The 17,173-nt window shown below is 43.5% G+C and overlaps 1 long non-coding RNA gene across 1 annotated transcript; it reads left to right on the top strand.

The window, feature by feature from the left end:
• The first annotated feature begins 6,401 nt into the window (after window positions 1–6,401).
• LOC308095927 lies at window positions 6,402–8,788 on the top strand. Its single transcript, XR_013934091.1, has 3 exons — window positions 6,402–6,667; window positions 8,431–8,475; window positions 8,746–8,788. It is a non-coding gene; the product is annotated as an uncharacterized lncRNA (long non-coding RNA).
• The last annotated feature ends 8,385 nt before the right edge of the window (window positions 8,789–17,173 follow it).

The raw sequence follows: 17,173 nt of genomic DNA, 5'->3' as shown, positions 1-17,173 counted from the left end.
TAGACTTGGACCATGCTGCATTTCATGCCTGTCTCAGGACTGCCACCTGCCAGTATACAGTGGATGACTTCTCAGTCTCCAGGTTTTCTTTTAGAGTAGGTAACCAGTAACCACTTTAACTCTGGTATCCCAATGTTGGGCATGATGTCAATATCGGCAAATAAATAAATAATAATAATTAGAAGACTTTTGTAAATGCTTCGGAAATAGAAGATCTACAAGATCTTGCAGATTGGATTTTCTTTGTGTCGTGGGTTCAAGTCCCGATCCCGACGGCCTTTGCTGCATTTGCTCACTCCCCATCTCTCTCTCCCCATTTCCTGTCAGTTTACTGTCCTATCCATAAAGAAAAAAACTCTAAACATTTTGGCCTGAGATTGGCACTAAGAGTGGTGCTAGAGAATAGACCATGGGGTCACCATCATTGGTTCATTCTCTGGGGAGCAGGAATGTGCTCAGCAAGTTCCATGGCAAAGTTTACAAAGTGCAGAACATTAAAACAATGCATAAAATTCACAGCCTGGTCGCCAGAGAAAACATTGTAACAGTGGGCTATGTTGCGCAGAATGAAATGTTTTCTATCCCAAAAACGTTCCATGTGAAACATGCAACGACATGGCCCACACTCTACAGATGCACACCATGTTGAGTCAATCCTCGGATTTCACGTAGCCTACTAACCGACCCATAACCCATAACCTTAACTTCACAAAAAACTACGCCTAAACCTAATCCTAACCGTAACCCCACAAAAATAATGCCTAAACCCTCATCTTAAGGGGCGGCCATAGCTGAGTGGTTAGTGAGCCCGCCTAGGGAGCCAGAGGCCCTGGTTGCCCCAGGTTCGATTCCAGGCCAGACCAGCATATGTGTCGATGAAATGAAATTTGTCCCTGAGCAAGACTCTTAACCCCTAATTGCTCACAGGTTCTCATTGGAAACAAGACCGCAAGGACTTTCATGAACGACCTGTTAAAAGGAATTATCCTTATCCTTATCCTTAACCATAAACCTAAATGTTAAAATGCAGCATTTCTAATACTATATGTAACATTTCTGGGGTCCAGAAACGTTTATGTTAAACGCTTCTGCAGAAATGTACAGTGACAGCGTTTCCTCTGGTGATTGGGTTAAATTCTAAATATAAAATAACCATAAACAACAACAATAACTTAAAATTATAGTAAATGATATTGACATGACAGTCTACTAAAATCATTAGTGGCATAAAAATTCAAATACATTTCGTGCTTTCTATTAACATGACAAAACAAGCCTCAGAATGCTATCTACAGAATGGTGCAGTTGCAAACTTGGCATAGATGTGACAAGGTGCTGACTTGTCACAACTAAATTGTTGTTACTTGTTCCTTGTTCCTTCTCCCACTGTCTCAGCCATGGTAAGAAAGGTATGAAAACAATGCCCCACAAAACCTTGAGTGGGTTCCAAGGGGTCCCCAGCAAAATGTGTCAATAGCATTGAAATCAGTTTAACCACTTTAACCCTATTTTATACATAGGCTAACCAATCAGGAAACAAAACACAACATTCATTTCAGTCACTCGGACATGTTGCACTGAGATTCACTTGTTAATCAGAGAGCATGCCAGATTGTAGTCAATGGTTGACTTAGAAATTCCATGTGTGTGTGTGTGTGTGTGTGTGTGTGTGTGTGTGTGTGTGTGCGCGTGCGTGTGTGTGTGTATTGATTGATTGATTGATTGATTGATTAGTACTAACGCTCCATCTTCTAGTACTACTGCTATTGCTACAACAACTTTTACAGTAAAACACCAATGAGTGAGAGATTTGAACATTTAACACCTCTAACACTTCTACTATGTTAGGTTCAAGTTAAGATAGTGGGCCAATATCACTGTAGGGTACCTTTTGGGGTCCTGTTCATGAATCCTGTAATTCTTCATGTTAATTGTGCATGAAAATGTATATTAAAATATAAATTATATTGCATTTTGGTAAGTTGTTATATTCCTTAAAAATGACTTCTCCCATGTTTCACCCCTGCTGTGCTCTCATTTAAATATTTGTGTTCTCAAATATCACATTTTTTAACCTTTCCTATGAAAAAGTGGTTGGCTGTATAAAATTTGTGTCTTCTTTTAATTATATATAATTAAAAAAAAGCTACACTATGTAACTTTCCTCTTCTTCCCCGGATTTGAACCCGGTTTCCTGTGCAAGTCCTGAAATGTTGTAGCCTGGTAAAAAACATTGTAACAGTGGGCTATGTTGCGCAGAATGAAATGTTTTCTATCCCAAAAACGTTCCATGTGAAACATGCAACGACATGGCCCACACTCTACAGATGCACACCATGTTGAGTCAATCCTCGGATTTCACGTAGCCTACTAACCGACCCATAACCCATAACCTTAACTTCACAAAAAACTACGCCTAAACCTAATCCTAACCGTAACCCCACAAAAATAATGCCTAAACCCTCATCTTAAGGGGCGGCCATAGCTGAGTGGTTAGTGAGCCCGCCTAGGGAGCCAGAGGCCCTGGTTGCCCCAGGTTCGATTCCAGGCCAGACCAGCATATGTGTCGATGAAATGAAATTTGTCCCTGAGCAAGACTCTTAACCCCTAATTGCTCACAGGTTCTCATTGGAAACAAGACCGCAAGGACTTTCATGAACGACCTGTTAAAAGGAATTATCCTTATCCTTATCCTTAACCATAAACCTAAATGTTAAAATGCAGCATTTCTAATACTATATGTAACATTTCTGGGGTCCAGAAACGTTTATGTTAAACGCTTCTGCAGAAATGTACAGTGACAGCGTTTCCTCTGGTGATTGGGTTAAATTCTAAATATAAAATAACCATAAACAACAACAATAACTTAAAATTATAGTAAATGATATTGACATGACAGTCTACTAAAATCATTAGTGGCATAAAAATTCAAATACATTTCGTGCTTTCTATTAACATGACAAAACAAGCCTCAGAATGCTATCTACAGAATGGTGCAGTTGCAAACTTGGCATAGATGTGACAAGGTGCTGACTTGTCACAACTAAATTGTTGTTACTTGTTCCTTGTTCCTTCTCCCACTGTCTCAGCCATGGTAAGAAAGGTATGAAAACAATGCCCCACAAAACCTTGAGTGGGTTCCAAGGGGTCCCCAGCAAAATGTGTCAATAGCATTGAAATCAGTTTAACCACTTTAACCCTATTTTATACATAGGCTAACCAATCAGGAAACAAAACACAACATTCATTTCAGTCACTCGGACATGTTGCACTGAGATTCACTTGTTAATCAGAGAGCATGCCAGATTGTAGTCAATGGTTGACTTAGAAATTCCATGTGTGTGTGTGTGTGTGTGTGTGTGTGTGTGTGTGTGTGTGTGTGTGTGTGTGCGCGTGCGTGTGTGTGTGTATTGATTGATTGATTGATTGATTGATTAGTACTAACGCTCCATCTTCTAGTACTACTGCTATTGCTACAACAACTTTTACAGTAAAACACCAATGAGTGAGAGATTTGAACATTTAACACCTCTAACACTTCTACTATGTTAGGTTCAAGTTAAGATAGTGGGCCAATATCACTGTAGGGTACCTTTTGGGGTCCTGTTCATGAATCCTGTAATTCTTCATGTTAATTGTGCATGAAAATGTATATTAAAATATAAATTATATTGCATTTTGGTAAGTTGTTATATTCCTTAAAAATGACTTCTCCCATGTTTCACCCCTGCTGTGCTCTCATTTAAATATTTGTGTTCTCAAATATCACATTTTTTAACCTTTCCTATGAAAAAGTGGTTGGCTGTATAAAATTTGTGTCTTCTTTTAATTATATATAATTAAAAAAAAGCTACACTATGTAACTTTCCTCTTCTTCCCCGGATTTGAACCCGGTTTCCTGTGCAAGTCCTGAAATGTTGTAGCCTGGTAAACCCTCCCTCCGGAAATCTCATTTCTATTTGATTCCAGGAATCAAATAGAAATGAGATTTCCGGAGGGAGGGTTTACCAGGCTAGAAATGTTGACCATCAGGTAAAACTTTGTGTCAGATCCTGTGTCTAGGTGAAACATATATGAAAATGATTGACATGATCTAAAAGTCTCAATAGAAGAGCAGGGAGACAAAATACAACCAACCCAATTATATAAGTTACAAGTTACATACTCTACAATACAGATTGATTGATTGAAAAAAAGTTACATTGTGCCGATTTAATTAACTGGAAAATCCCAAAGTGCTCTATAATTGTACTGAACTGGGTGGATCTTGCTCTCTTGCTTCCTTGTTCTGTGTTCTGTGATTTATTGAATAACTGGGAAATCCGAAATCATATTGACAGGTATGATAATGAATACACCTTTTCCATATTAAGGTTTTCTTTCATATTAAGGTGTGACATTAAGTATACAGTATATAGTGTAATCTATGAAACGGCTGATGCTCACTCAATAGCCCTCATATATCACATGCAAGTTGGATAAATGAGGCCCAATGTGTTTCACTTCTCTATCTATGCCAAATAGCCTTCACCTGCACATCTGCTGTTTCTTTTTTTAGAGAGAGAAGAAGCATCCACACACAGTGGATTTCTGATGTGCAGGTTAAGGGTATTGAGCAATTCCACGCATTGTATTATTTGTCACACATTAATATAGCAAATAGTATAGCTACTATACAAGGTGAAAAGTTATAAAAAATTTACAGTACTTTTAGTAAGTAATACAGAGAAGTGAAATTCATGATTCATGAATAAACGACATGAAACAATTACAAAAGTTGGTCAGCAATGGGTATAGATTATACAGGGTATCAAGCAATAAAAATATAGAATTTATGTATTCTCAAAAAACAAAAAAACAAAAAAACAAGAAAATAATAATTATACAGCTAAAATGTAGCCCCTGGGACCACAGGCACAAGAGAGTTTAAACCTCTACCTTGTCTTCCAAACTGGTAAGGAGCTTTAATTGGACTTGATCTGGGTTATACAAAATGTTCTGTCAATTAATAACAACAACCACGACGACGAAAGGCCGCGCCTCAGAGTCAGCCTCCCTTATCGATATATACTGTATTCACTGTGAGCTGCTACTAAGACAGCTGATGTCTTAGTAGCCTTACCTATGATGTGTGATTGTGGACTGACAGTGTTACACAACAGACCTACAGTATGTGACAACAGCTTGGCTGTGCTTGGCGAACCACGCCCCCCCGGAGTTCCGCTGGAATCCAAACCACGCCCCCGACCGTCTCCTGGCTGGCTGTTTCCACAATGTATATCTAGCTGATGATGATGGTTAAAATACGCTACCCTAGTCTGTTTATATAGGTTAATACCGAAAGAGTTTATGAACACACTAGTCCGTTTATATAGTTTAATAATTGTGTCTCTGCTGGCTATGCCGAAAGAGTTTATAAATAGATCTATCTATCTATCTATCTATGATTAGTGATTAGCCACCATCCATTCACATGCACCTCCTCTTAAATGAATTCTATACTGCCTGAATGGCATCATAGTGATTGGCAGAAATGATGAGGCGTTATATTGTGAGCTTGTTGATAAGTAAACATTAGACCAGAAAAATAAGTATAGATAGAAATAATGAAATATAAATAATAACACATGTAGCGAATCAGGATCTTTATGTCACTGTTGCACAAATACTGTTACATAACTAATACAAATTGTGGGTGTCTTTTGTATCACAAGCTTGTAGATAAGTTAATTTTCACTATACATCACAACATTAGACCAGAAAAATAAGTATATGAAAAAAGAAAATTGGGTGTCTTTTGATTTCTGCCACAGTGTGCCAGATTATTAGGAGCTAGTGTTCTGGCCCTCTTGGATTGGAGCCAATGGAGACGGTCGGGGGCACGGTTTGGATTCCAGCGGCACTCCGGGGGCGTGGCTTGCCAAGCGCTCCCGTATGCTCCCAAATCACGAGTCACTGTGCTAACAATTGAGTGATTTGCATGTGACAACAGTCTACTGTATTAATAGCTTCAGATTTGTATTTGTGTGCATGCCAATTTCTGTTTGGCAGGAACCAAAGCTATTTGTTTGCATATACCTGAGAGCTTAGTAGCAGAGAATGTTGGTCATGTTGATATTCGATAGCCTCTAAACTCGTTCTTGTTTTTTCTAAGATGTGTCTGATTGATTTATTTCGTCATGTAAGCTTCTACTGTGGTCATGAGACATGTCTCTCTTGAATGGGGTTTATTATTTCTCCCCTTCCTAATACCAATTGGTATTGTATTTTTTATTGTTGATATCGTTGATTGCACGATCCTTACAAGTTATACCTCGTTTTAAAGGTGTTTCCCTCCGAGTTCTCATGGAATATTCATTCTTCCTGTCTTTGTACCAGGGATGAACCATGGCAACCTCACAAACCATCATCACTATTCTGGAGGAGTTGGGAGACGAGGACTTCAAATCGTTCAAGTGGCATCTTTCTGAGGAGAAACAGATCCCTCGACAGATCCCCTATGCCCAGCTGGTGAAACTGGACAGGGTGGACACCAGTACTAAGATAAAGCAGAGCTATGGCACTGAGGGAGGCCTGAGGTTCATGATGCTAGTTTTGGAGGTGATAGACACGAATGATCTAAAGGAGAAGTATTCACATGCTGTGTCAGCACCCAAGAGAAGACAAGGTAGATTAAAAGAGGTGAACCCTTATGCCTTGTTAGGGAAGAGTGTCTATTTTGATATGAATTGTGTAGGTAATTTTGGCTGTGATTATTCCCTAACCATGAAATTTGGGAGGAAGGTTTTTTTTTTCCAATGAAGTTTGGAATTTTTGACTTTCATCCATATCCACTGCTGACTCTGTGAGATGTTTTTGATACTTTGGGAGTGTTAACTACCAGATTTGTACCATAGACTTCCATTATAACCACATTTTAAGACCCCCTCCCCCCAAAAAAATATTTTGTCTGTAAAAACAAAGTAAATCACAAAATTGCCAAATTTTTGCCCCTCACTTTGTTTGTTTGTAATCTTTATTTAACATGGGAAATCACATTCAGGTACAAGACCTCTTTGCATTTATGGGGGAGGGGAGGGGCTAGAATGAGGCAATTTTGTGATTTACTTTATTTTATCTGAATTACAAACAAAACGTTTCACTTTAAGGGGGGGGGGGCTTCAAAAATGAAGCCCATTCAAAAAGTAATAATGCACCAAAATCAATCTTCTCACTTATTATTCATATGGGTCAGCCGGTGATAGGCTACTAATAATCAAAGTCAAATTAGTTGTTTTTTTTGGAAAAGTGTAATAACCCCCCCCCCACCCCCCCAAAAAAACGGTTTGTGTTGTATGATCAAAACAGGCATCTATAGGGTTCATTTTTAATTGTGATTAATTAAATCATGATATAAATTAAACAAGAACCCCTTCATTTGTTTTTAGCAAGGCTTAAGGGTTAAACATGTACTCTATAAGCTCCATGTACTGTATAACAAAACAGAAGGATCGCTGGATTATATTGTGGGATGCTTTACTCAACAATTAGTGCTATATACAGTATATATACTGTACATATATGTCCAACACACACACATAAGCAAATGTATGCTTTGGAATCTACCATTAGTTTTTGGATACAATGTGGCAAAAAGGGTAAACAGCGGACCCGATTCTAGGACCTCATATCGGAGCTGGATAGCGGACTGAGAGGTTCTTAATGGGGCTAAGATATAGTGAGTTGCTACAGTGAATGCCCATGAATGAGAATGAGCCACCCTAATGCTGAATACTAATTTTGCTGCTGTTTACAAGCACACACTGACGGAATGCCTCTGCCCAGATTAGGAAGGACCCCTCAGTGCTTCGTTTCGCATTGGTTCTGCAATGCAGGCTTTGCTTTGAATCTCAGATTGTTACCACCCACATTTAGCCTCACACAAAAAAGAATGTCACCAGACGTATCAGTAGGCGCAGATCTCTGAAGGTCTCACTACGCGAGACTACGGTACGGAAGTTACGTGGTGTGTAATAAGAGACAATCTATATTGGACTATTTCATGAGCAGAAATTGTTATACTGTAGTTATTTCACTGTTCAAACCGTTGGATACATGTACAATTGTTAATGTGTAACGTTTTTGGGCAATGTTAATCTAGAGCGTTTTTGCACGTTGTTAAAGTGTAAGGTTTTGGGGTTCAGAAATGTTGATGTTTGTAGAAATGTGTACAGTGCCAACGTTTGGTCCTGGCGACTGGATTGATTCAACAGTGTAGTCACATTATGAATTTGAGTTTTTGCTTGGTTCAAATAATTTTAATTGAATGAATGTAACTGAACCACATGCAGGCAGCATGGGTAAACTTCTCTCTCTCTCTCTCTCTCTCTCTCTCTCTCTCTCTCTCTCTCTCTCTCTCTCTCTCTCTCTCTCTCTCTCTCTCCCTCCTAGAAGCAGATATTCTCCTACCAGATATCACTAATACTGGAGCAGCAGGTAAACTACTATGGCAACTTCACTTCTCCCACTGTGGGTATAAGTGAAAGCACTTCCAGAGGGGTGCTCTATAAAGGCCCCTCCACACTATAGAAATTTGGGGTCAGGCGGACAATGTCTTCATTATTCATGCCGTATTATTTTTCAAATTGACTCAGTTCACGACTGTCCTGGTTAAGCATCGCTCGCTCTATCCATATTTCGCTCTATCCATATTTCACTCTCTCTCTCTCTGTTTTCCCTTGCATCCCTCTCTTCCTTGAACCTCAGAACGGTGGCATGATCAAGAGGGTGCATTTCCAGAAGGACAAAGGTAAGGCCCTACCGCAATGGTGTCTAACCTGAACATATCTTTAGGGCTAGTACACACTGCATGATATTTGCTCTGATTATACTGTTGGGGACCTTTTTTGGCGCTCCTTGACAAAGCCCCCGATCTGACGCAGATCAGGCTTTGATCGCAGAGGTTCTGCTCGCTGTGTGTGAAATGCTCTGCGAGAGGATCTGGCCCCGATAATAGCGCTCGGCGATGCCTTCCTGAGCGTTTCTAGATATCTAACAGGTTTGATATTTGTCTCTGTCGCCAGCTGGACTGGACTCGTCACTGCGTGCAGAGAGAGAGAGAGAGAGAGAGAGAGAGAGAGAGAGAGAGAGAGAGAGAGAGAGAGAGAGAGAGAGAGAGAGAGAGAGAGCGCTGTGTGTGTGTGTGTGTGTGTGTGTGTGTGTGTGTGTGTGTGTGTGTGTGTGTGTGTGCGTGTGCGTGTGCGTGTGCGTGTGCGTGTGCGCGTGCGTGCGTGTGTGCGTGTGTTAAAAAAAAAGGCACGGTGGCACAGATTTAAACAAAATAACTCTAAAAGGAGAACCCAGATAAGCCCTCAGGGCTTGTTTCCATTAATTAGGTCCTGTGTATTACCGAGAGAGAGAGAGAGAGAGAGAGAGAGAGAGAGAGAGAGAGAGAGAGAGAGAGAGAGAGAGAGAGAGAGAGAGACATACAGAGAAATAAATAATTATTCAATGACAATCAATAGCGTCTTGTCTCAGTCTCGCGCATATATAACGGGAGCCTTGCACGTTCTCGTGAGACGTCGGTTAAGATGAATTGGAATAAAAACAAATGTATATATCGGGTCTGAATTCAAAATTCACTTGAGTAAAAGTACAAAAGTATTAGCATCAAAATGTACTTAAAGTACCAAAAGTAAAAGTACTCATAATGCAGAACGTCCCATTTCACAAGTTCAAAATGTATTAAAATCTTTTGAAAATAGCAGATCTACAAGCTCACAATGCGTTGCGATGCAACGCATTGTGAGCTTGTAGATCGGCCAATATATGAAGTGGTTAATGTTTGTTTTGTGATAATAATCTAAATCTGCAAAGTAACTATTAACTAAAGCTGTCAAATAATTGTAGTGGAGTAAAAGTACAATATTTGCCTCTGAGATGTAGTGGAGTACAGAGTAGAGAACAGAGTACAGCAACTTGCAATGGGCCTGGTCTACAAGATTAACCACAACGTTAAGATTCCCATGTACCTGTCAAAGTACTTAAAAAACATAAAAGTCCACAATCACAACACCAGAGGAAGCTCCACTAATCACGTCCAACCCAGATTTGAGGTTGAACTGCTATGCAACAAATCTGCAATTCAAAACTGTCCCCTGTAAAAGTCATAACCTAACCCCTCCCCCGCCCCCTTTTTTTGTTTTTCTTTACACTTCGTAAACTGTTTATATGATGTTATACATTGTAGTGTATATCTGTCTGTCATTTAATGTCTCCATTAATTGAGTACATAAGGACCCCATTTGAAACAAGCCATTAGGCTTTGGGCTTTTTAATCCTATTTAGTTGACCTTGTATTTAAACTGTACTTTCATGTGCTTTTTTTCTGCATATTCAATCAATCAATCAATCAATCAATCAATCAATCAATCAATCAATCAATCAATCAATAAATCAATAAATCAATCAATCAATCAATCAATCAATCAAAGAGTAGAAGTAAAAGTATTGAAACATTTGAAATACTGAAGCAAGTAAAAAAATACCCCCAAAAAAAACAAAGTACAGTACTTGAGTAAATGTAGTTTGTTACTTAAAGCTAACTCCAGACCAATCCTAGTCGGCCCGATTTTGGGCAGACTTGGCGTCGGGAAGCATCGTCCAGTCGGTTAGGGGTCCGTCGGGGGGTCCGTCGGGACCTTTTCGGCCGACCCAGAGCCGACCGAACATGTTCAGCTTTTTAGTCGACTGGGGCCAGCTATGTAGCGCAGACGAAGTGACAACAGAGGGCTGTCGGTGTTGCCAGATTATGTGAGAGAAACAAGCGACCATGTCTATGAAAACCTACATTCACTGTTTCTCGTTGTTGCTCCCAGAGAGAGAGATTGATTGATTTGACCTACTTTTGCGCTGTGGTGATGTAATTTATTGGGAGCAGGTGTGTAAATTAGTTGAGTAAAAGTATCAATGCGCGATTTTCCTGTCAATACGTTTTTTTTTTAGTGCACCAGTCCCCTGTTCATTTGTCAACGATGATGTAAATGGGAAGTTTATTTCAGCAGCTACAATGTGACAGTTTTAGTCCGTTTTTTGGTGTGCAACACAACCCTCGTTTAAGTGAATTGCTTTCACCTGCTGCTGCTGTGCGGAGTGTGCGCTACAGGTCATATCTCCGCCAAGCCAGGGTGACCTACCCAGGCTCATGAAATTCATATTCAGGCATAGTAGCCAATTAGAATGAAATCTGCAAAAACGGACTCATATACTGATACAGAACCATATATTGGCTATATATTATGGCTGTCGGGTGGAAATCTTGTATGTTCCTTTTTTATTATTATTTAAAAACAATTTAAAATCGTGAAAATAGCCAATCTACAAGCTGTAATTATTAATAATTAAGAAATACTATATTTTAAAGAGTGAAAAATCAACTAAAGTCATTATTAGTGCAAGTTCATTCACATTTCATTTGAATGAAAATAACTTGTTGGTAAAATACATTCTGTGAATCTAATGTGATTAATGTGACCCCTACTTCAGTCAGTGAAGTCCAGGGCTGAATGTGACATATTGAGACCTATATAACTATAGGTTACTGGACGTAACCCCGGTTTTATGATAATATGAGCGAGATGTCTCGCCTATGGGAGAGCGCCCTCTGGCGTGATCACAGAAGCATTACCTTATAAACTCCAGACAAACCTTTGGCTGGATTCTGACCTCCCTCTGACTGGAGGGCCCGCCCTCCATCCTATATAAGTCAGGGGAGAGTCATTTTCCGTAATTCAAGATAACATTTTTCTTCTCGTTCGTAAACAAGAAGGGTGTCTTTCGAGACATCTCGCTCATATTATCATAAAACCGGGGTTACGTCCAGTAACCTATAGTTTTATTTCAAATATTCACTCGATGTCTCGCCTATGGGAGATATAGTAAACTCCCTGATTGTTATCTCGAAGTCCAGAATAACCAGCCTAGGGGCCTGACCCCCGTCTGGAGGCTACACTATGGACCGTATGCGCCACAGGGGCTGCAGTTACGTCCAAACTGTAGAACCTGGCAAATGTCAAGGCCTAAGCCCAACATGCCACACTGCAGACATCCCAAATGGAGACCCCCCCGAAGAGGGCCCATGATGTCGCTATTTCCCTTGTAGAATGTGCCCTCAGTCCCACTGGGGCAGCATCCCACCACTGGAATAGGCTAACTGAATAGCCTCTACAATCCAGTGGGAAAGTCTCTGTTATGCAATGGGCTTGCCCACCATCCGTGGAGCCCATGACACAAATAGCTGATCTGACTTTCTCAAAGCCCTAGATCTGCCAATGCACATTTCCAAAGCCCGAACCGGACAAAGGCAATGTAACCTTTCATCCTCCTATGAGGCGAAAAGAGGCGGGTGAAACGCATTCAAGGTCACAAGGACACTTGGTACCAAGGGGTTCTTTGGCACATACCCAGGTCTGGGTCTGACAACCACCCTTGTAGCCCCTTCCTTGACTGTGTACACTCCTCGTGTACTGACAGTGCATGAAGATTACTGAGCTCTCCAGTAGTCACTGAAGCCATCAGTAACGCAGTCTTGACTGACAGTTGTTCTGTCAATTTGACTCAGAGGCTCGAAAAGTGACCGAGATAAGGAGTCCAACACCAGGCTCAAATCCCAGGGTGACACCGGGGACTTTGACTCGGGAAGAGACGTCCGGTCCCTTCCATGAACCGACAAATCAGGCGGTGCTGACCCACCGTCTCGGCCTCAAGCACATACGGCAGGCTGAGATAGCCGCCAAGTAGACTTTTATTGTGGAAAAGGCTCTGCCCTTATCCATTAAATCCTGTAGAAAAGGACTTAATGGACATGGGCTTAGAACGGCACAGTGCGAGACTTCTCGCACCTTATCTCAAAACCGTTCTGGGGTAACCCCTCAGTACTCAGAGTCATCCCCTCATGGGCTGAGCCCAGAGAGTCAGATGTTCTGGTCAGGGACAAAATATCTCGCCCCCTGCTAGCGTTAGCATGTTTCCGCGTAACGGAAGCAGCCACAAGCGGTCGTACAGGAGAGGTTCGACTGACACCCAGTGACCCCATTCTGGGGCCACCAGTATCACCATCAGCCCCTGGTCCCTCACTCTCACGAGTGTGGGACCTAACAGGGACAGCGGAGGAAAGCATAAAAAGAGTTCTGAGCCATTCGTGCACTAGTGCATTTCGACCCAGAGGCACTGCACCCTCCACTGGGAAGAACAACGGACATCCCGTGTCTTCCAGTGAAGCAAAAAGATCCATCTGGGGGCGATCAAACGATCCCAGATCAGTCCTGGTATCTCCGGGTGCAGAGACCATTCGTCTGAGAGGAATCACAGATTCCTCCAGCGACACAGCGTTGTTACACATTCCTCTGTGACCAACACACAACAGCAACTGCCCAATCGTCTTAGCGATACGGCTAAGGCCATCATACCTGACATTTCCATGCACATTTTGAAGGAGACCCTCCGGCCCGTGTAAAATTGTGCTAGGCAGGACAAAAAGGACTGATCCTTTTCGGTGGCGGGCTGGCTCTGAACGATAGCGAGTTCAGAGTCCTGCCTATGAAATTCGCCGTCTGTGCAGGCACCAACACGCAGTTGACCCTGAAAACCCGATTTCAGTAGGTGAGACACCACTTTCTGAGTATGCTGCCTTGCCGCCGATTCTTGAGTCGGCTTGTAGCAGCCCATCGTCTATGTAAGACGCTATGCGAGTGCCTTCTCTTCTCAGAGGGCCAATCGCAACCTGCGTGAATTCGACGAATACTCTGGGGCTGAGGACATTACAAACGGTAGCACCGTGTATTCGTAATTTCAACCTCAGAACCCTAACCGCAGAGATTTCTGTGTGGTGGGTAAAAGGAGCATGAAAATAGGCGTCTTTTAGGTCTATCAATGTGAACCAGTCTCTCTGGCGCACCATGCGGAGGAGAGACGGATTTGATAACATCCTGAATTTGAACACCTTTCGATACTGATTGAGGGCTCTTAGGTCCAGTATCGGACGCAGCCCCCCCCCTTCTTTTTGACCAGGAAATAGCACGAGTAGAGCCCGCTGTTCGCTTGGTCTCTTGGTATTTATTGTACAGTTCTTTTTCCCAACAGGGAGAATTGTCTTCCTGTAGAAAGTCGCCCGCCAGTCCCCTGCTTAAGAGAAAATAGCTTTCACTAGCATGGGGAGGTCTCGAGGCGAACTGTAGTATATATCCCCTGGATATAGAGTGCAGCTGTATAGTGGTTGAACAGAGTCGACCGTGAGCCGTTCCCTTGGGGACAGGGCGTAATCGTCCTCTCCCCATGGCGAGCATTCGCCCCGCTACCATGAAGTGTCCGTGAGACCTCTGTGGTAGCGAGCTCGTGTCCCTTATGTTCTGGTTTTGTCCTGTTTCATTTCTTTTTGCCGTGCCCCTGAAAATCAGGCTGTAACGGTTTGAAATTTTATTGGAGAAACAGGTAGAGAGGGTTCAATTTCTAATAACCACTCCGATGTCTTGCCAAAGGAGACATCTTGGTCATAGTATCAGCGAACTGGGGTTACAGTCGTAACCCATGTTTACATTCATACAACATTATCCACATAATGTATAGTGTGTAAAGTCATTCTCCCTTCCATCGGGTGGTGGAGCGTGTTCACCCCGCCCCGCCCGGTCACCAGAACTCTAGGACCACCAGAGAGAGAGGGGGAGGCGGTGTCCACCGTCTCCTCCTGACATAGTCCCAGCCATGTCCCTCTCCTTTCTTTATTTCGCTCTTGTAGAGTAGCTGCCCGAGGCCTGCCTCTGGCTGGCTAGGGTGCCCCCCCTGGCCTGTAGGTTGCAAGCAGGAGCGTCTGCCGTTTAGGCGACGCGTGCTTCGCAATGGAGTTGGGCTCTCGTGTCAGAGCCGTGGCTTCTGACGTGAGGTGTGTGGCAACCCCTTCTTCCACGGGTAGCGGGAAGAGTGCTCAGCCCAGGACACGTCAACTGTTGTCCCAGTGCTGGTTGCCAACGGGAGTAGGCATTAAACCGTTCTCCCATACTGGCTGCGGCTGTGGCCATAGGCTACGCCGCTGGTAACTCGAGGTCGAGTATGAGTCGTGGGGAGAGGCTCGTTTTACTGGCCAATCGCCTGCTCAATGACCTGGTTATAGGGGACATATTCTGTACCCTGGAGTAGTTGGGCCTCGTCCGTGTCCTCTTCCTAACTTGGTGTAGAAGGGACGCCTCGCGGGGTTTGGGGGGGTTCGTCCCCCTCCGCCCCGGTGGACGTGGACTCCTATGGCCGGGTCAAACATTTGGAAATGTATGGCCCGTTTTCTGACGAACCTAGGTTCAGTCAGTCCGCATGCTATGCGGAACGGACCTTCCTCATACGGCCCTCGGGCTGCGTGGGTCGGTCCCAGGCAAATAACACATGAGTTGTGTCCGTCGTGACACGACATTCTATTCCCGCAGACCCCGCACTCTTTCGAGGGACAGGGGTCCCTTCGTTGCTGGGCTGCAGCGGTCATTGTTCACAACACGCGTGGAGCCTGTTTGTGGCAAGGTCTGTAAAACAGGGGAGTCGTGTATGGGAGAAAAACTTGCTAAGCTTTTATTGTCCCAGAGAAACAACACGATGTCGGTGTTAGCGTGTAGCTAACTGTAGCCTGCCCAGCTGGTAGTTTATGATGCTAGCTGGTGGCTTGCAGAGCTGTCCCAAAGAAAAACACTAAGAGCGGAAGACGCTGGTGTGTTTGCTCGGTTTTAGCTCGTGGCTAAGAGGCCACCTTAGAGAGAAAAACACGATGTGGAGCAGTGATGCTGTCGTGTTTTACTCGGTGATAGCACGCAGTGTGCAAAACGTGTTGCTAGTGGGAGCTCTAAGCTTACCGATGGCAACGTGCTAAGCAAGCTGGTAGCATATTATGCTAGTTGGTGGCGTGCAGGGCTGTCTCTGAAAGAACACAGTAGGAGCGGACGACGCTGGTGTGTTTGCCCGGTGTTTAGCTCATGGCTAAAAACCACCTCGGAGAGAAAACACGATGTGAAGCAGGTTATGCTGTCGTGTTTACTCTGTGTCAGCACGCAGTGTGTAACGTGTTGCTAGTGGGAGCTTGTTAAGCTCACCGATGGCAACGCACTAAGCTAGCTGGTAGCGTATTATGCTAGTTGGTGGCGTGCAGGGCTGTCCCAGAGAAAAAAACACACTAAGAGTGTAAACACTGGTGTGTTTGTTCAGTGTTTTAGCTCTTGGCTAAGAATCACCTCGGAGAAAACCACGATGTAAAGCAGAGATGCTGCCGTGTTTGCTGTAGCCTGCCAAACGTGTTGTTAGTGGGAGTTTATTAAACTCACCGGTGACAACATGCTAAAAACTAGCTGGTATCCTATGATGCTAGTTGGTGGCGTGCAGCGCTGACCCGGAGAAAGCACACTAAGAGCGGACGACGCTGGTGTGTTTACTCGGTGTTAGCTCGTGGGTAAGAAGTCACCCTGGAGAAAAACACGATCTTAAGATGTCGTGTTTACTCTGTGTTAGCATGATAGCCTGCAAGCAGTGTCGCTAGTGGGAGCTTGTTAAGCTCCCGGTGACGACGCGCTACGCTAGCTGGTAGTATATGATGCTAGTCGGTGGCGTCTCGCACTCTTTCTGCGGGACCGGGGCTCTGTTGGACCCGGTCCGGCTCTTCGGAGCTGCGGAGGCCATGTTCACGTTAAGCGTTTTAAGCTTGAAGAACGGAACAGGGAGGAGGGAAAAACAAAACACGGGAGCCGAGCAGACTATGCTGGCGTGTATGTTTTTCTCCTAGCTAGCTCGGGGCTAACTGTGGCTAGCAGCCCGTGGGGCTGAGGAGAGCTTATTAGGCTCATCCCCTGGCTCACGGCTACTAGACTGAGAAGTAGCAGACTATACTACACGTTAGCAATTTAAGCTAGAAAAACTAGGGAACATGTTAAGTTCCTCTAGGAAGAACCGTGCGATATTGTCACAGGTTTTGTAAAGAAAGTCAACACCTACCGTCAGCAGCGTCTCGCGGTCCAAGATATTATCCTGTCCTGATGAGACTTTCGCCGTGCCGACTCCATAAGGTGGACTGAGAAGGTGCTTCCTCGATCGAACGAGAAGAAAAACTGAATTACGGAAAATGACTCTCCCCTGACTTATATAGGATGGAGGGCGGGCCCTCCAGTCAGAGGGA

This window comes from Gymnoscopelus braueri (genome assembly GCF_963280865.1).
Source record: "Gymnoscopelus braueri genome assembly, chromosome: 11".
Lineage (NCBI taxonomy): Eukaryota > Metazoa > Chordata > Actinopteri > Myctophiformes > Myctophidae > Gymnoscopelus > Gymnoscopelus braueri.
This window is presented reverse-complemented; position numbering and strand designations above follow the sequence as displayed.